Consider the following 15,072-nt stretch of genomic DNA (forward strand, 5'->3'; position numbering starts at 1 on the left):
CGGGGAGATTCCACCCTGTTGCCTGCCCCCCACCATCTCTCCATCGACACCCCTGACTATGGCTACAGATGAACTTTGTGCTGTGCGGAAGAGCTAGATAAAGAAGCAACAGGATCTGGGAGCTGGCACTCGGGGAGGCAGAGACAGCCCGTGCCCGGAGAAAATGAGTGTAACGGTCTGCAGATGGCAGGCTGCGATGGAGAGCTGGGAGGAGAGGAGTGGAAAAAACAGGGCTGAGTAAGGAAAGAACTAAATGGAAAGACGTGAAAGCGGCTGGTCAGGAGTCGAGGCCACTGCTCCGGGACCACAGAAAGGGGCCAGGAAAGTCCCAGCAGGGATTTGCCCTCCAGCGCAGGCAGTCAGCTGGGTTCAGGGCCATGCGTAGGAGGACCATGCCATTGAGGGGATAGGGCTGAGCAGCCTCATGGTCAGAGCCTGGATGGGGACTCAGACCCCCTGGCTCCACCATAGACTCCTGTTTCAGGTCACCCAGACCCAAAATTTCCAGCAAACTCAGTGCTGAGCTCGTTGCAGAAGCTTGCACCACGTGCTGGTGCTGAATACATACAGCATGTGCCAACAGGTGAGCTCTACATCCACCCTATTGCAAAAGCCATTGGACATAGTCCTGCTCCCGCAGTCCTACCGGTGGCTCACACCAGCTGCGAGGCAGGCTGCCAGGGAACCTCGGAGAGCCGCGAGTTCCCCATGTCACCCTGCTCTCTGGGTGCTGCATCCTTGGGGCCCTTCCCACGTTCACTCCGTTCCTTTCCAAACTGGTTCTTAAGCAGCTTTACAAGGCTCGCAAAAGACACAGGACAGAGAGCCCCAGGAACCAAATACCATAATATATGGACAGAGCAGGGCTGACACTACCCCACGCAACAGACTTCACGCCGGATCCTGAGGGACCCCTCCAAGAGACGAAGGGGAGCTTGGTCTCTGCGGTTCGTGCCATCAGCTGCGGGGAATATTAGGAACACTGCCAACTGCAGCAGTGGCCGTGTGAGGCAGGCAGAGAAGGATCTCTCCCGTGAGCCCTGTTTAGCTGCATTTGTCACCCAGCAGCTGTGTGGGTAATGCGAGTTCCCTATGAGTGTAGCAGCCCATGGGATTAAACTCGTAACAGAGGAGATAGGATGTTTTCAATTCTGGCTCGCCATTGGAGGGGAGGAGGTGGACCCATGGAGAATCCCACCCTGCCTCCCACTTGGTTCTGGGAGCCTCTTCTCTATAACCAGTAGCTACTGGTTTCTAAGCACCAAGCGCACCCCTTTTCCCCCCAGTACATTTGTACCTACAAAGATATGCATCCCTGTATGCACAGATATTCACATATACACTTGTCACTCCACCAGCTTTTAAGTTCTCAAATTGGGGGTCCCTTCAGTTTTAGCTACTCCATTTTAAGAGGCGCCTTGAAAAGATGATCACCTCATGGTGGGGGAGGAAGAAATGCAAGCCCTTCTAAACGAGTCCTTTTAGTCTCCTAAACAAAAAAATCCATACCAGTTCCTTTGGAAAAAAAAACACAGGCCACTGTTGCTTTATACATGCAGAGCATGATCCAACCACCAGTGTTTCCAATGACAGGAACTGGCTCCCCCAACTTTCCAGATGTGGTCACTGGGTCACCAACTTGCCTTGTATGTTCTCTCACCCAGGCATGAGCGGGTGCAGAGGGAGAGATTTCCATATACAGGCTGGTTACGGAGCCGGCCAGCCCAAGCCGCACTGCAACCAAATTACTCATCATTTCTGCCAAGGTCACATGCAACATAGTGGATTAATGCTCTCCTCTTGCTGGGCCCAAAGTTTCCAAGCGCCCACGGAAAACATGCCCATAACAATCCATCAAAGACCAGCACTGCATGGGGACCTCCTGGAGAGTCAAGGTCAACTGATCAGAGATGTCCAGACAACGTGCATGCGTGAAGACATTATTAGGGGATTAGCACAGGGACACTGGAAGGACCAAGATAAGACAAGCGCATTACTGAAGTGCTGTAACTCCCCTGCCTAATTTCCCAGGGGACCCGCATTAACAATAACACTTTCTCTTGTTAGGCATTTGTTGCACTTGGCTGTTGTACTAGCTTGTGATTATGGTGTAATAAATCCTGCCTTTTTAACTGCAAAACCTCTCTCTGTAGGTTCATATGTTGTACTGGGCTGTACACACCAGCATCCATTGACTCACCCCAGAACCAGCTCAATGAGGTAGGGCAAAGAAGAAATAACTCAGAAGTCACTTGGGGAGCCTGCTAGATGCATTAAACCAGTCCCAACTCAGGGCTTTACCAGAACACACTTCCTCCGCTGCCTTTGGGGCAACAACCTGGTTTTAAAGATCATATTGGCACTTCAGAGCCAGTATGGGTAGGGGAGAGTGAGCTCCGTTTTCATCAGTCGCTCTTGTGTCCAATTTGGGATGCACACAACTCATCGTCCCTATGTCCGAGTTATCAGCCAAGTTCGTCACTGGGTTCAAGTCCACAGGCTTGCCTCATAGACAAGTTTGCATCTCGTTGACGTGCTTATCCTCAGCCCGGCAAACACATAAACAGAATGGATTAGATAGGACATTGCGGGGAAGAACCAAGCTGCGGGCTGGCAGTTTCCAGTCCAAGAACCATTTAATGTAGCGTTTACTGCATAATGCTGCCACTGGTTTACACAGCATTATGCAGACAGGCAAATTCCTACCTTGAGGAGCTTACCGAGCAAGTTAGAGACACCTCCAGCACACCATGCTGCGTTATAGCATGTAGGAACAATAAGAGTTCCTGCCCTGATGCTCTTACAGTCCATGGGAGAGTTGTTAATTGCAGTTTAAAACAATAAACTCATTACCCCAGTGGCTGGGGGAGATCCCTGATCACGCAGTTCGGCTGGAAACGATCTGAGCCGAGGCTGAGCTTAGCACAAATACAGAGTTTTGAGGAGCCAGCGAGAGGGTAGGAGGGAGAGCACAGCACGGAGAGGAGACAGGAAGCACCGCGCACACAATGGGCCGAGAGGCAGGCATGGCATTTAAATATTCAATTATTTAAAGTCTCCTGCCTCGGTGGAGACGGGAGAAGAAAAAGGTGCTGTGGGCTGGGGGCGGAGGAAGCAGCGGGCAGGATTCGCAGTTGCGAGCGCTGGCATTTCCAAGGTCAGCAACTTGCAATAGCGAACAGCAAAGGGAAACAGATGCATGTGGGACACAGATGCTACTGGGTTAATTGGACAGATGGCAGCGGTAGAGCGGAGAGGCATGGGAGCCATTTGGGTGGGGGACGCAGGAAAGGGGGCCTCGTGTTGAATGGGGGTGGCGTTGGGGGGGAGGAACAGGAATGCTCCGGCTGATACAGCAAGGGCCCTCCGGGCAATGGGAAGCCTTTCAGCAAACCAGACCCCTCACGTCCGAAATCTGAGCCCGGCCCCGGGAACCCGAGCCCCGTCCTGCTCTGGGAGAAAGAGCAAAGGTTATGCAGGAGTCACCGTGGGGCCTTTCCGAAACGCTAAGGCGTGGACACTTCAGTCCAGACCCCGCTGCCCAGATGTCCGAAAGGAAACCCAGGCCCACTGGCCAACCTGCCACAAGGCCGTCTCGGCTTTCCCAGCTCCTGTTCTTTTAGAGCAGCACCCCCACAGCCCCCACACAGCCTGGAGCTGGGCCGGCGGTAACAGATACACCTGTCACCCTTCCAAGGGCCAGCCGGCTTATTTTTAGCTTTGGGAACGAAGGAGCCCATGAACGGCCTTCTCCTCTCTGACCCTCACCAAGGCAGGCGGCTTGAAGCAGTGCTGCTTTCCCCAACCAGAGGGAAGACCATCCTCCAGATGTGCCAAGGCTTGACCTCTGCTGAGCAAGCTCCTAGACCCCAGCACACCCCTACTGTCCCCCTGTGACTCATATAGCCCTGTTACTGTCAGTCTCCTCCTCTGCGCCATGCAGGTTCCCCAGCAGCCCCCAAATGATGGGCGACCATCAGTTAAGAGCAGCCGGGGGCAGGTTTGACCCAGAGACCGGGTGACTCCAATCTCTCAGCCGTCTTCTGAAAGCCATTCGGCTGCAGGGTGATAAGCAGCGGGACCCTGGCTAATGCATGGCTCTCCAATGCGTTCTGCTGAATTTGGCACGCCCAACCCTTGGGGGATCAGGAAAAGGGCCATAGTGTCTCCACCTAATCAAAGAGGCTATTGTGGGAGTCATCTTAGCAGCACACCCATCCCTTTAGGTCTTTGCACAGAAAAGGGCTGAAAACCAAGGCAACACTACCCAGGAAACGTGGGAGAGCTGGGCTGGATGCCTGGCTCTGCTACAAACACCCTGCTGGACCTTGGCAAAGTCACCAAAAACACTCAAGCTCCCCGTCTGTGGGCGTAATAGCCTTCCTCTCTGCCACCGTCTCTTCCATTGAGAGCCAGCGGACATATGGGCTAGTCAAGCTGTCCTGAGTAAAAGAAACTGCAAATGCAAGACTCAGCTCCTAACAGCACCACCCGCCTCATTTACCTCAGATGAACTAGAAGCTAATTTCTTACACTCCAGGGCAGTAGTTCCATTGTACACAACTGCTGCAATGCAGTTTGCCCAGCCCTATGCATCAACCTTTGCCTCCCACGCCTACCTTCAGAGTGAGCTAGTGACTCATGGGTGCTTAGACAGTGCCCAACCCAATGGGACTTCCAGCCACCAGTACAGGAGTTTTGGTAGCAGAGGTCTGAGCAGAATCAAAGAGAACTTGAAGAAGCACCAGTGGGTTTTAGTGCAGCCAGGTGCTTATTTACTGAAGCTGAGGACTAACAGACTCATCTCTGCCATAGACGTGCAATGCTCAAGACCACCCATCAAAGCAGTGCACAGTCAGTAGGGCAAGTCCTCAGCCTGGCTTCATCTGGCATCGACTGGCACATCGTCACAGAAGAGCCAGCATGGCTTCATATGAAAGTCCCAGTCCAACACATCCGAGTACGCGCATTTAGGCAGGGACAGGGACAGGGACATCAGCCACCTCCTGAACTAAGGATTCAGGATGCTGCTCATCCTTGCTGACAGCTGCCCAAGCGGACAGGTTGCTCGCCATCCCGAGAGCAAGCCTTACTGACACGTGGGGAGTGATGGGGCAGCAAACTCATTGCTGCTGGGACCCAGCACCCTAGGGAAACATCTGGGACAGGACATGGATGTCTGCAGATGCTCCACCTTCCGTCTCAGGCAACTCAGTCTGAGCAGAGGACAGAACAACCCCCCCTGTTTCCAGAGCACCGAGTCCTGAAGCAGGAGGGGAACAGACTCTGTCCCATGGTTATAGTAACTTGGACCACATCCTCCTGCCCCTGCCTGACCTGCACAGGGATTTTGACTGGGGCAAGTAGGCTTCCTGCCATCACAGCCTCACAGCTCTGTGCATCACAGCAGCCAGCCTCCTACAGCTTATATCCATTGTAAGGACAATGTGGCCCAAAGAGCTCAGAGCCCAAATGGACAAGGCAGGTAAAGGCAGGACAGGAGAGAGGCAGAGAAGGGATCTAGAGAGCCCACACAGCAAACCCAGGAACACAACCCAGATGCTCTGCATCCCACCGTTCCGCTGGACCATGGGCCCTCGCCATTCTCAGCAGGCAGCAATCGTGGCGACAAACCCTAACCAGACCGGAGGAGCCCGTAGCATCCCATCCTCCAGGTGGGGAAACCGAGGAGCAGAACAGCAATGAGCAACTCACACACCCCCACACTCCCCTCCGCATTTGCTCCTCCGCATAGGACTTGGGAGCCCAGAGAACTGGAAAGGAGCATGCCGCGGTGGCAAAAGCTTGGTTCTGTTCCAGTTCGGTGACCAGGCCAGGTACAAGTCACCCTCTCCTCCTGTGCCTCAGTTTCCCCCACTTGTAGAAATGGAGATGGCAATGCTGCCCTGGGCCTCAAAGCAGATGGGAGCTTTACCTCACAAGTGTCACAGGAAACTTGGGCTCCCAGTATCATCTAGCCCAACTCCCTGCCTGAGGCAGAGGTGTCCCTATCCAAATCATCCAAGTCCCCATCTAACCTTTTCCTAAAACCCCACAGCAGCCAGGCACAGTATCCATAGGCCTCACCAGCATCCCAACCTGTCAGCTAGGCAGCTGCCAGCTCCCAGAGCCTCCAACAGAGGTGGTTGCAGAAGGGCAAAGTGTTACTCATTAATATTTAATCCGCCACGGTACAGGGAAGGCCATCACACCACACAGAGGTAGCGGCGCCGATGCACTCTGTGTCTCAGGCATTTGTTCCTGGCAAGGACCGGCTGCGGGTGAAGGAAGACAAATGGAAGGGCAGGTTTCAAAGTCTATGGAAACTCTGTTATCCCTCCACAATAGAGCCAAAAAAGCAACTAATTAAAACATCAAAGTCAGATGTTTTATTAGCTCAGCTTTGGAAAACCCCAGGGAGGAGACGCCAGGGAACATGGCTCCCAGGGCCAGCTGGAACAGCAATGCCACAGCAGGACCCACCCGTCCCTCCTCATCATGCCCCCCTGGGAACTCCAGAGGCGGCTGCCGGGGGCCGAGGTTTCTCAGCTGAAATCCTCCAGGTGCTACTTATTACAAGCGTGGAGCTGGGGTCGTGTCTCCCTCAGTCCAGATATTCCCAAAGCATTGTATGGGCTTTACATGTTGATGCCCACTTGGGAGGCTGGCACTGGATGGACCTTCTTTCGTTAGGATGCCCTCGGCATCAGAAGGAAGGGTCCCCACCAAGCTGGCAGCCACCCCTCCTACCCAGAACCACAGCAGCATCTAATATGTTCAGCCAGCGCTGGCAGGGGGTAGGGGGAGGCGGGGGGCAGCACAACTGAGCAGGGCCACTGACGACTCTGCTCTGTAACCTGCCAGATGATGGAGTTGCAGCCTTCCACAAGCCCCTCCCCAGCCTCTCTTGGCAGCTGACTGCCAGAGCGAGCAAGGGGGAGCATAGAGAAGCTCCCCCACAAGCCAGGAGGGGTGCTGGGAAGCAGGAGGGAAGCCGAGGCTCTGACAGGCATCCAGACGCAGGCACCGCCCTGGTCAACCCTCCCCACAGCTCTGTGCAGGACACCCCAGAAGGCATGGAGGGGAAGCAGAGGAAGCACAACGCGCAAGCTCCCCACGTGAGAATCCAGCAGGGCTGGTATTGGTGGCTGCATGCCCAGAACACACCCCAGCCCTGGCACACGGTCAAGGGAACTGCCAGCCCCCGTCTCACAGCATGACCTAGTATCACACTGGGGTCCACCACTGATCATCTTGCAGCTGAGGGGCCCAAAAAGTACCAGGTTGGGCATAGTAGGAATCACACCCCAGGCAGGGAGATGAGAACATCCCTCACACCTGCTCTGCGAGATGCATCTGGCTGCCTTCTGGCACATCACCAAGGTCAGACAGAGACAGGCAGGGGATGAAGACCAAGGCAAGCACCAGAAAACTCAGGGGGATTTAGTCTCAGCAGGCCTTTCCTCCTCACTGCCAGCTCCACCAAGACCCTATCACGTTGGCAAGGTCACCAGTTCCAGGATAGGGTGGACAACAGGACTCCAGCATCAGGGCCCCATTGAGACTGGGTGCTTTAAAGGGACTAGATGACTCCTTGCCAAGGAACTTGCCATCTAGGTGCCCATGGCAGGCAGAAACAGGGGGCAGATGGGATAACAGACTGCTGGAGTGGCCACAGCCCATCCATATGCATGCCCTGCCTGGCAGCCCTGAGCAAGGCCAACTGGGTGGGCAGGGAAAGCTCTCAGGCTCTGGGCGGAGCTCTCTCTCTGCCTACCAGAGGACAATAGGGAGGCCTCTCCCTGTTACTCACCACCCCACAGGATCTGTCCTCACTCAGATTTCACTCTTTGCTGTGTCTATAAGAGGCCTTTTGTACCAGTATCTCCAGCTGCTACCATGCCTGCTGTGGCCCTCAACTACAGACCCGGAGCAGGGGCTAGCATTTTAGCCACCCGACCGATGCAGGATCCAGGGGCAACACCAAGGGTACCAGCACCTATCTACACTAGGGCTTTCACTACCCCCAGAGCAGCAAAGGGGATTTTAAATGTCTAGAGAAAGCAAATCTCTGTGGTTCGAAAGGAGAGCAGGTCCCCAGCCACACGCCTGGGTTTAGATTTCATAGACATTAGGGCTGGAAGGGACCTCAGAAGATCACCGAGTCCAGCTCCCCGCCCGAGGGCCAGGAAGTCAGCTGGTGTCATAGGATCCCAGCAAGATAAGCATCCAATTTTCTCTTGAAGGTGTTCAATGTGGGTGCTTGAACCACCTCTGATGAGTAGAGCAGCAAACAGCAGGGAACTCCCAGTCAGGGAGCTCCACAGTCTTCCAGGGAGCGAGAACTGGGAAGGATGTTCTCTATGTGACACTGGTCAGGCCGCAGTTGGAGTACTGAGTCCAGTTCTGGGCACCGCACTTCAGGAGGGATGCGGACAGCGTCGAGAGGGTCCAGAGGAGGGCCACCCGCATGATTAGGGGGCAGCAAGGCAGGCCCTACGAGGGGAAGCTACAGAACCTGAACCTGTTCAGCCTCCACAAGAGAAGGCTGAGAGGCGACCTGGTTGGCCATTTACAAATTGACCGAGGGGGACCAGCAAGCAATGGGAGAGTCCCTATTCCCCCGAGCACTACCAGGAAGTGCCCGCGCTGCCTCTGCCGCAGGAGAGTGGGAGCTCCCGGGCACTTCGGGGGGCAGAGCCCGGGTGGGAGGAGAGAGGGGGAGACAGCAGTATCCCCCCTGCCGCTTGCTTTCTGCTCCATGCCTGCCTTTGCAAACCCAAGCAGGAAAGAAACCAGTGTCAGAGAAGGCAGACAAGGTTCTTCGGGTAAACCTGATCTCTTTTTTTCCCCCCCAGTCGGTCGAGTAAAAAGTCAGTCTGATGGCCAATAAAAGAGACCCGATTTACCCACACAACCTTGTCTTTGCCTGTGTCCTTAGACCAAGGCGGCCACAACCTACACCCCTGTATCTGCGAATGGTGTTTCAAGAGAGAGGTTGAGGCAGAAACCCACCCCAGCATTTCCTGCCCAGGGTTTGCAATCTCCTAGTGCAAACCTGCTTTTCCCAGCAGGGCCTGTTTGATTCAAGGGAGAAGACATGGAAGGGTTTGAACCCCTGTCCTGCTGTGGTGGTGGGGCCCGTGTGGGGTTTAGGAGCCCTTGTGAGGGCACGGGGCATTGAAAGGGCACATTTTCCCATTGTTTTGCACAGGCAACTGATAGGAGGCTGACCTGCTTCACCTTGGTTTCCTCTGAAGATGCCCTACAGCAGTAGTCCTCAACCTTTTTTGCACCAGGACCCATTTGTAAACACTGATGGTCAGTCCTGACCCAGTAAGTAGTTTAAGTAGGAAACAGTCCCCTAACCTTGCCGGTGCCCCTCACTCCCACCCTGCTGCCTCTCACCCCTGGCCCCAACCCTCAGCTCCCCAGTGTGTGGGGCAGGGGAGGACCCAAGCAGCCCCTTGTAGGCTGGAACTGTGCCAGCCTGCAAGCGAAAACCCAGTTTCCCACATTTTTCTCATTTAAAGGAGAATCCATTTTAAAAGTTTGTTTGTGACCCTTTCATAGGCTGGCAGCTTTTCTCAACCCATGGGTTGCAACCCAAAAGTGGGTCACAAGAACATATGAAAGGGGACCAGCGGGCATCACAACACACTGCTTGCCAGGTGTATTTGGGGCTTGTCTAGGGACCATCCAACTCTCTTCTACATTATGCTGGAGCATGGAGAATTCCCTACCTATCAGCTGAGCCAAATACCAGCCTGACCTGGCCTGAGCAGTTTCTGTCCCATCCCCAGCATCAGGCCTTTCCCCAGAAGCTTCCAAGAATGAGACAGCCGCCTGGCAGGATCCACATTCACGACAGCCTTGAGCTCCAGAAGGGCCTGTCGTGCTGCTGCAGGCAGCTGGGCTTGAGGGGCTTGCTTCTCTCTCTCTCGCTTGTAATTAAATATTTAGGGGAATCTCAGTGCTCAGAGAAGTGAAAGATTGAGGGCAGCATCAGGAGCCACGCAGAGCTGAGGCCACTTGCACAAACCCCTGTGGCACGTTGCCCCGGCTCAACGCACCTGCACCATTCCCACCCTCAGGCCAGACCTACAGCCCCACTTATCTACTGGGACCAGGCTCCATCCAGGAGAGCTGCACAGATGCGTCTCGCCCCCACGCTGTGCTCCGCACCCTCCCACCCATGCCCCTCTGTGCTGCACCAGTCCTTCCAGTCAGGAGCTCTGCGGACATGTCTATTCCAGCCAGGCTGCCCCCGCCCCCCAGCCCTGCAGCCTGGCCATCATGCTGACCCATTCAGGGGGGGCTGCACTGCAGACAGGCAGCTCACGCGGATCACGGATGCTGTTTACGAGCAGAGCCTGGATCCGGAGGTACGAGGACAATAACCCATTGTACCACCTCCCACTCCTTTCCTCTGTTCTGCACGGGCCTTGGCTGTACAGAGAGCTTGGCCTGCGTGCAGGGTCCAGCACGGAGCCCTTACGAGCTGCCTCAAGCCTACGCAATCTCCTCCCAGGAAGGAAAAGCCGAGGGCAGGGGATAGGGTCCAGGCTGGACACAGGGAGCCTGACTCCAGGCTGCATAACAGGAACCACCTTCCCACAGAGCTCCAAGATTCAAACCAGATGCGCAGCAAGAGGGAGGGAAGCTCCCGGCCTCCAGAGCATTTGGGACCTGGGAGGGGGCTCAGCGGGCAGGCAGGAGTCAGAAGAGCCAGGGCGTTTGTCTGGAGCTAGATTGGGTCCCCCACCACCACCGCCCCTTCCTTCTGCCTGGCTTGTTTCTTTTAAACCCTGATTGGATGGGCTGGAGCGGTGCAGGCAGGAGGGAGGGACAGCCAGCACCAGGCGTGGCCCGGCCGGCACTGCCAGCACACTGCAATCCCACCCCGACGCATGCCCCACTAGCCCAACGCTGGCCACACACACACACATTTCTGCCTGCAGTAGCCCCTGCTCCCCAGCATGCCCTGCTGATGCCTCTCCCCGCTTGCCACCTGCAGCCCACCTGCTGCTCCGGCCACCAGCCCTGGAAAGGCAAATGTACCTCGCGCCAGACCCAACGCCACGCCCGGCCCTTCCCGCCTGGGGCTCCCACACAGAGCTCAGACACGGCATCCGAATCCCGACCTGCAGCCCGCACCCTGCTGCTGTTCCAACCCTTCCCAGGCAGGGGGTGGCAAGAGAGCGGATGCTGAATGGTGCTGCTGTGCAGCATGGGCTGATGGCAGCCTGGGCTGAGACCGGCACAGTTCCAGCTCCCACCATGGGGCCTTATCCTAGCGGTCCACCGCACCACAACGCAGAACAGGAGATGCGACTTGTGGATAACCCCTTGTGGCCTTTGAGCAAGCCAGCCAGGGCACAAGGGAGGCTGGAGCCAGCAGGGAAAACTCCCTGCCCCTCCAAGGGCAAGCTGACCAAGTCATAGCCAGGGCAGGGAGATGCGTGCGTGTGGATGCAGCTCTCCCAAGGAGACTCAGCGCAACAGATGGGACTCTCCCAGGCTGGAGCTTTTCTTCCTGCCCACCTGGCAGGCGGCTGGGGGGGAAGCAGATAGGAGCGCTCCTTGCTGCAGGGGGTGGGTCACCCACCTGCTGCAGCAAGAGGCCCGGAGTCAGCTGCAGAGATGGGATCCTCTCCATCCAGTGCAGCGGACAGACACCCCCGCCTCCTCACATCCAGGTGCATCTCGGGCCCCAGCCAGAACAAGCTGGCTATGCTGACAGCAGAGCCTGCAACCCCTCCTGCCCCCCAAACCCCTCTTCAGGGCCTCATCCCAGAGCCACAAACTGCATCCCAGCTATTGCAGGGCATCTGACTCTGGCCCCTCATCTCTGCCCCTGCACCCTACCCCAGCCACAGCACAGCAGGGAGGGGGAGCTGAAGCTGCCAGCCTGCCTCCCCCTCCGGCTGAGCCCGCTCCAGCAGCCTGCTGCCCGTCCCACCCACCTGCTGCAGCCGCAACAGATCCCGCGCCCAGTGCCAGCCTTCCACCACGCTCCCACCCTCTCCCTGCAGTCAGAGCCCCCTTGAGCAGCCTGCACACACGCCCGCATCCCTGCCAGGCCTCCTGCCCCCACCCACAGACGGCCAAGCCCTCCTCATACACCGGCACTGCTCAGACCCTGCTGGGGCAGCAAAATCCCACCCCCCAAAAGGAAGCCAGGCTGGTGGGCAGCGGTGGGGACACAGAGCCGGCTTTGTGCACCCACCACGACATAACCAGGTCCCTGTTTTAGCAGCCGCGCAGCCCCAGCACCCCGACAACCCCTAGGCAGGCTGCTCTGGTTCCTGGGGGTTATTGGGGAGGGGAAGATCCCACCATGGCCCCAGCCTGGGAAGCAAGGAGAGGAAGAAGAAGGGCAAGGAGGGGAAGGAGAAGAAGGGGAAGGAGAAGCCCCCACCTCTGTGCTGCAGGGAGCGAAGGCAAAGTTTCCCTTGGCTGGAGGGGCTGGGGCTGGGGCACTCACGCCCCCGCAAAGCCCAGGGAAACCCCGCTCCGAAGTTTCTGCAGGTCCCAAGCGCCGAGCCGGCGGCAGCTGCTAACTATAGCCGGGGAAGCGATCGCGAAGCCCCGGTCAGGCTGACGGGAGCTCCCGGGCAGAGGAGGGGGCAGCAGAGAAAAACTCACGTCCTGGGCTGCCGGCTTCCTCGGGGCGCCGAGAGGCGGAGCCGCTTCCGCACTTAATTCATGGGCTGCAGCTGGTCCTGCCCGGCCGCCCGCAGCCCGGCCCGCCCCGCATGGCCGCGGCCGGGAGGAGGGCGCAAGACCCGGCTGGTCCCGGGCGCGCAGGGGCAGGAGGCTGCGGAGCCGCCCCGGGTCGTCGCCCTGTCCCCCGCCGGGCGCGGCCGCAGGGGGCCGGGGCTCACCCCATCCCGGGGAGGAGGAGGAGGAGGAGGCGCTCTCTTAAGGTGGATTCGTGCTCGCCCTGTTGCTGCGGCTGCATTTAAGGGGGAGAAAGGGAAGGCAGAAGTGCCCGCGCTGCCTCTGCCGCAGGAGAGTGGGAGCTCCCCGGCACTTCCGGGGGCAGAGGCCCGGGGGGGGGAGAGGAGAGAGGGGGAGACAGCAGTATCCCCCCTGCCGCTTGCTTTCTGCTCCATGCCTGCCTTTGCAAACCCAAGCAGGAAAGAAACCAGTGTCAGAGAAGGCAGACAAGGTTCTTCGGGTAAACCTGATCTCTTTTTTTTCCCCCCCAGTCGGTCGAGTAAAAAGTCAGTCTGATCTCCAGTAAGAGACCCGATTTACCCACACAACCTTGTCTTTGCCTGTGTCCTTAGATCAAGGCGGCCACAACCTACACCCCTGTATCTGAGAATGGTGTTTCAAGAGAGAGGTTGAGGCAGAAACCCACCCCAGCATTTCCTGCCCAGGGTTTGCAATCTCCTTGTGCAAACCTGCTTTTCCCAGCAGCTCCCCATGGACCTGCAGAGCAGGGCCTGTTTGATTCAAGGGAGAAGACACGGAAGGGTTTGAACCCCTGTCCTGCTGTGGTGGTGGGGCCCTTGTGGGGTTTAGGAGCCCTTGTGAGGGCACAGGGCATTGAAAGGGCACGTTTTCCCATTGTTTTGCACAGGCAACTGATAGGAGGCTGACCTGCTTCACCTTGGTTTCCTTTGAGGATGCCCTACAGCAGTGGTCCTCAACCTTTTTTGCACCAGGACCCATTTGTAAACACTGATGGTCAGTCCTGACCCAGTACATAGTTTAAGTAGAAAACAGTTCCCTAACCCTGCCGGTGCCCCTCACTCCCAATCTGCTGCTTCCCACCCCTGGCCCCAACCCTCAGCCCCCCAGTGTGTGGGGCAAGGGGGGCTGCAAGCAGCCTCTTGTAGGCTGGAACTGTGCCTTGCGAAAACCCAGTTTCCCACATTTTTCTCATTTAAAGGAGAATCCATTTTAAAAGTTTGTGACCCTTTCATATATTCTTGTGACCCACTTTTGGGTCGCAACCTGTGGGTTGAGAAAAGCTGCCAGCCTTGGAAAGTTTGCACCGCCAGCAGCTACTTGCATGAAGAAACCCAGAAAGGCAACTGAAAAAAAAAAAGGGTGGGGGGGAGGGCCTGCTTCCTAACAAACAAACAAACAAGCGATCAAGGAAACGTTTCTATCAAGCTTAGGCCTGGATCTATACAACATGTTGCATGGAGATAACTAAAGGGAGGTGGGGGGAACACATCCGTTCAGTTACACTGGTGCAAGTTGTACAGGCTCATACAGACACGGGGCTGGAAGGGCTTTCAGGAAGTCACCTGTAGTCGAGTCTGACCCTTGCTCCAGACGGGATCAGCCGTCTCTACACCCCCCACACAAATGTTTGTCAAACCTGCTCTTAAATGCTTCCAGCGACAGAGATCCCACAACAGCTTCTCTAGGTAATGCCTTCCAGTGCTCACACCCCCCCGCCCTCTCTGCCACCAACCTGGTTGCTGTTGGGTTCAGCAATTTCTGATTTAAACTGTGTGTAGACAAGCCCCAACTCGTTTGGGTAGCATTTGTTTTTCAAAACCCAAGGCTGGATCCTGTGAACACTTCTCCACCAGCAAATTTACACACCCCAAAAGTTGCAAGGAGTTGTTATTACAGTGTACAAATAAGGTTGTTCCTAAGCACAAGCCCTTTACAAAGTCAAAGTCTTAATATGACGGTTTCAATCCACCCGGTTGCGGTTTCTTTAACAAGGGAAATTCTCCCCATGCCCCTGGCACCTCTGGTTTAAAGGTGCATTGTTTTCATTCTTGAACTGAGTATTTTGAAAGGTGGATCTCCTTTTTCAGGGGCAAAGTCCCTCCTCCCTGCTGATTCTCTCAGGATGGATTACCTCCAAGTCAAGTGCCAAATCAGGAGCTACTTGTTTCCTAGCTCTGAACAGACAGTGACTTCCCAGTCAAAGCTGCCACTGGCACTCTCCCTCTCTATTTTTTTTTATTACCATATAGTGTCTCAGCACTCTCAGTCTTCAGCATATTTATCTTCACAGCATCTCCGCGCCATAGGGAAATGCTATTATTGACTGAAGCACACTGAGCTTGAGGATGCATCTATACCTCCACCCCA

At 56.2% G+C, this 15,072-nt stretch overlaps 1 protein-coding gene across 1 annotated transcript in view; it reads right to left on the reverse strand.

The window, feature by feature from the left end:
- Positions 1-12,879, reverse strand: part of ATP2B4 (ATPase plasma membrane Ca2+ transporting 4) — an 84,602-nt gene extending 71,723 nt beyond the window's left edge. The window contains exon 1 of the mRNA XM_025193978.1: positions 12,649-12,879. The gene's annotated coding sequence lies outside the window, so the exon portion shown is untranslated. The remainder of the gene's footprint in view (positions 1-12,648) is intronic.
- Between the last annotated feature and the right edge of the window lie 2,193 nt (positions 12,880-15,072).

The sequence above is a fragment of the Alligator sinensis genome, unplaced genomic scaffold, assembly GCF_000455745.1.
Source record: "Alligator sinensis unplaced genomic scaffold, ASM45574v1 scaffold872_1, whole genome shotgun sequence".
In the NCBI taxonomy this organism is placed as follows: Eukaryota; Metazoa; Chordata; order Crocodylia; family Alligatoridae; genus Alligator; species Alligator sinensis.